The 5,000-nt window shown below is 54.4% G+C and overlaps 1 non-coding gene across 1 annotated transcript in view; it reads right to left on the reverse strand.

The window, feature by feature from the left end:
• The window catches only part of LOC126357246 (small subunit ribosomal RNA), a 1,893-nt gene extending 371 nt beyond the window's left edge, over positions 1-1,522 (reverse strand). Inside the window, exon 1 of the ribosomal RNA XR_007566193.1 lies at positions 1-1,522. This exon is cut by the window's left edge and continues 371 nt beyond it. This is a non-coding gene — a ribosomal RNA (small subunit ribosomal RNA).
• Positions 1,523-5,000: the final 3,478 nt, after the last annotated feature.

Genomic DNA, 5,000 nt, shown 5'->3' on the forward strand with positions numbered 1-5,000 from the left:
GACCTGTTATTGCTCAATCTCGTGCGGCTAGAAGCCGCCTGTCCCTCTAAGAAGAAAAGTAATCGCTGACAGCACGAAGGATGTCACGCGACTAGTTAGCAGGCTAGAGTCTCGTTCGTTATCGGAATTAACCAGACAAATCGCTCCACCAACTAAGAACGGCCATGCACCACCACCCACCGAATCAAGAAAGAGCTATCAATCTGTCAATCCTTCCGGTGTCCGGGCCTGGTGAGGTTTCCCGTGTTGAGTCAAATTAAGCCGCAGGCTCCACTCCTGGTGGTGCCCTTCCGTCAATTCCTTTAAATTTCAGCTTTGCAACCATACTTCCCCCGGAAACCAAAAGCTTTGGTTTCCCGGAGGCTGCCCGCCGAGTCATCGGAGGAACTGCGGCGGATCGCTGGCTGGCATCGTTTATGGTTAGAACTAGGGCGGTATCTGATCGCCTTCGAACCTCTAACTTTCGTTCTTGATTAATGAAAACATACTTGGCAAATGCTTTCGCTTCTGTTCGTCTTGCGACGATCCAAGAATTTCACCTCTAACGTCGCAATACGAATGCCCCCGCCTGTCCCTATTAATCATTACCTCGGGTTCCGAAAACCAACAAAATAGAACCGAGGTCCTATTCCATTATTCCATGCACACAGTATTCAGGCGGGCTTGCCTGCTTTAAGCACTCTAATTTGTTCAAAGTAAACGTGCCGGCCCACCGAGACACTCAACTAAGAGCACCCTGGTAGGATTTCAACGGGGTCCGCCTCGGGACGCGCAAGCACGCCTTCGGCTCGCCCCACCGGCAGGACGTCCCACGATACATGCCAGTTAAACACCGACGGGCGGTGAACCAACAGCGTGGGACACAAATCCAACTACGAGCTTTTTAACCGCAACAACTTTAATATACGCTATTGGAGCTGGAATTATCGCGGCTGCTGGCACCAGACTTGCCCTCCAATAGATACTCGTTAAAGGATTTAAAGTGTACTCATTCCGATTACGGGGCCTCGGATGAGTCCCGTATCGTTATTTTTCGTCACTACCTCCCCGTGCCGGGAGTGGGTAATTTGCGCGCCTGCTGCCTTCCTTGGATGTGGTAGCCGTTTCTCAGGCTCCCTCTCCGGAATCGAACCCTGATTTCCCGTTACCCGTTACAACCATGGTAGGCGCAGAACCTACCATCGACAGTTGATAAGGCAGACATTTGAAAGATGCGTCGCCGGTACGAGGACCGTGCGATCAGCCCAAAGTTATTCAGAGTCACCAAGGCAAACGGACCAGACGAACCAATCCGATTGGTTTTGATCTAATAAAAGCGTCCCTTCCATCTCTGGTCGGGACTCTGTTTGCATGTATTAGCTCTAGAATTACCACAGTTATCCAAGTAACGTGGGTACGATCTAAGGAACCATAACTGATTTAATGAGCCATTCGGGGTTTCACCTTAATGCGGCTTGTACTGAGACATGCATGGCTTAATCTTTGAGACAAGCATATGACTACTGGCAGGATCAACCAGGGAGCTGCGTCAACGAGAGCTGAGCAGCCGGCCGCCCGGGAGTGTGTCCCGAGGGCCCGCGCGAACACGCAAGCGTCCGCTCAATTATTCTGCAAACAGGAGGAGGCTGAGCTCCCCTGCACGATACACCTCGAAACCCTCTCAGGTCCCGGCGGCGCGCAGCGCCGTCCTAAGTACTTGGTCGGGTTCGAGAGAGGCGCAATCGCCCGGAGATAGGCGAGTAGACGCTTTCAGTGCGAACACCCGTGCTCCCAACTGAGCTTGCCGCTGCCGACAGAGGCCCGGGAGCGTGCTGTCGTGGCATTGCCGGCGGGAAACAACACGCGCCACCTACGGTGACCGGCAGCTCCAACGCCAGCGCCACAGAAGGGCAAAGCCCCACTTGGGTGCAGAAGCGAACTCTCCCAGCACAGCGCACGCGCCAACACGTCCGCAGAGCTGCGATACAAACCACCTGCGAGAACCGCTGGGGGCGACCGAGCAGCAGACGGCGTCGCGACGCCGAGTGCCGGGCGGCGGCGCATCCTCAACGCACACAGTCCGCAATCGGACCAGCACACTGCAGATGTCCACCGCGCTTCGCACCGGGCTCGGCAGAACCCACTTTGGCCGCCTGGCGCCGCGCGCAGGGTGCGCCGGCGCATAGCTGGGACGCCAGCCGGGCCTGTCGGCCGGCGCTCCTGCCACTGGGCGCCCCCCACCAGCCGGCTGTAGTGCGTGCGCTCACGCAGCGCGCGGCCAGCACGCCGGGCGGCCCCCCCTCACCGGCCGGGGACTGTCCCACCAAGCCACAGCCTCGTATCGCTTCATACCCACATGGCCAACTCAGGTTCGGGGGCATGGCGGGTACCGCCGAAACAACCGGTTCATAGATGTACCGATCGTCGCTATCACCGATGCACCTGCAGCGCGAACAACCGCTCAACAACTGATTTCCAGTTCATTTGCGGATCTTTGGCAGCAAACGTATACGTCAATCTACATTTGCGAAATCTACGATTCTGGCATGCCTGCATGTTATGTGTCACGACACGCTACATCAGCCCACATACACACTGCGGCATGTACACGAGAGAACACGTGGAAGATGGTCCGCGCACGTGTGCAATGTCCCTTGCGCGGTCGACTGTCAACCGGCCTCTGTAGCATGTCGCAGATGTGGAACGCGGTCCACCATGCTATCATGTTGTGTGGGGCAATACGATTAAATAGGAAAACCCTCGTCGCTACATCAACAGACGGCTCACGCTGATTCCCGGCAGAGGGTGGAGGGGGGGGGGGGGGCCAACATGCAATACTTTCGTCCGTACCTACCACATGTCTGTACGGCGTACAACAGTGCAATCTCGCTGTAATGGGGAGACGAGACAAGTAGCATCGTGCACAACATATGGCCCTTATGATTCGCCATTGTAGGGCGCAGCCGGTGTACGGTCAAGCATGTGCCACATTATGTCACTCAGTACGTAACGACGGATGATCAGTGTGGGTTACGCGTACATCAGCGGACAGTCCACACAGGCCGTACCACAACGTACACTGACTGCATCGACAACCGAATGCAACTGAACAGCTGCAAGGCTCATTTCACAAACAAACGCCTGACCGACCAGCTTGGAAGGGCAGGAGGGGAGGGCGATATTCGTTCTGTAGCGGTACACCCTTCCAGTGGTTAGCGAGACTGTGTAGAAAGTACGCAACACTCGAAAGACATTTATGTGAGGGTACGCACCATGGCATCGAGAAATACACATGACACCAGAGGATCCAAGCAGTGAACTATGTTCAGAGGGTTGCTGTTAGGCAAAGCTACATTCCTGTGACGTTACATGTGACAGTTAAGGTGCAGTGTAAGTTAGGTTAAGGTGCAGTGTAAGTTAGGTTACGGTGCAGCGTAAGTTAGGTTAAGGTGCAGCGTAACTTAGGTTAAGGTGCAGCGTAACTTAGGTTAAGGTGCAGCGTAACTTACGTTAAGGTGCAGCGTAACTTAGGTTAAGGTGCAGCGTAAGTTAGGTTAAGGTGCAGCGTAAGTTAGGTTAAGGTGCAGCGTAAGTTATGTTAAGGTGCAGCGTAAGTTAGGTTAAGGTGCAGCGTAAGTTAGGTTAAGGTGCAGCGTAAGTTAGGTTAAGGTGCAGCGTAACTTAGGTTAAGGTGCAGCGTAACTTAGGTTAAGGTGCAGCGTAACTTAGGTTAAGGTGCAGCGTAACTTAGGTTAAGGTGCAGCGTAACTTAGGTTAAGGGGCCAGCGTGGGTTAGGTTAAGGGGCCAACGTGGGTTAGGTTAACGGGCCAACGTGGGTTATCTTAAGGGGCCAACGTGGGTTAGGTTAAGGGGCCAACGTGGGTTAGGTTAAGGGGCCAACGTGGGTTAGGTTAAGGGGCCAACGTGGGTTAGGTTAAGGGGCCAATGTGGGTTAGGTTAAGGTCCAACGTGGGTTAGGTTAAGGGCCAACGTGGGTTAGGTTAAGGGCCAACGTGGGTTAGGTTAAGGGCCAACGTGGGTTAGGTTGCCAGAGATGTGTCAAATCAGGATGTACGTTTGGCTGGTGTCAGGTGGTGGGTTGGTTTGATGCCTTTACCAGGGGTGTGGCCAAAGGGTATTTTATTACTTGTACCTTTTGTGTTGTGGCGTGGCGTGGCGTTGCGTCTTGTGTTGATACTGGGTGGACCACTGTGGGTGTTGCTGGCTGATTTGAGCTGCGTTGTTTGCGGGTGATGTGAGACATTCTGTCTTATTAGTGGACGTCACATTCCTCGTGTCGTTCTTTGGATAGTGTCCTGTGGCAGCGAGGATAAAATGGATGTTGTTGAACGCTAGTGCTTTGGTGCTTTCGCTTTGTTACACACGGAGTGGACTGTGAGATAGGGTGACTGGGTCGAGTGCGGTTCACACTGTCCTCCCCAGTTTACAGTATGTATCATCTATGTATGTGGTCCTGCATCATTTACTAAGGAGGGACGTCAGACGACTGAAATATTACTTATGTACTGATGTAAAGCAGAATGCTTACCTTCCACCAGTGGGCGAGTATCGACTCTGCCCCAGCGTTGCCACCGCAGGAAGCGGTGTCGGAAACACTACCCGCACACCGTCACCACTGTGCGGGGGGACGGACCCTCTAAATCCTCAGCGGCGCACTCTTTGCCACCGGGCGTCACGTCTCGCGGCCCGCCGTCCTGAGCATGTATTGGGACAGCGGGATTTTGGCTTTTGGGAGATAACTCTTCATGAAGTGGAAGATATAGGGGTGGACTGCAATGTACGATTGCGGGAAAAGTCCGCCGTACATCCGCTCGAGTTGCGAGTCGGGCGGTGGGGGTGGCGCATTCACAGGTGCGGCTGGAGTGACTGTCGGTCCACCACTTTTGACTCGATTTGCGTCACCTGCGGTGAACAGGGGGTGCAGCAGGCGTTTTACTCTGGGTCGTCAAGCGGGCGCTGTAGGCGACATCGACATCATAGTCGGCCGGCCGTCTCATAG

Source organism: Schistocerca gregaria, chromosome 3 (assembly GCF_023897955.1).
Source record: "Schistocerca gregaria isolate iqSchGreg1 chromosome 3, iqSchGreg1.2, whole genome shotgun sequence".
Lineage (NCBI taxonomy): Eukaryota > Metazoa > Arthropoda > Insecta > Orthoptera > Acrididae > Schistocerca > Schistocerca gregaria.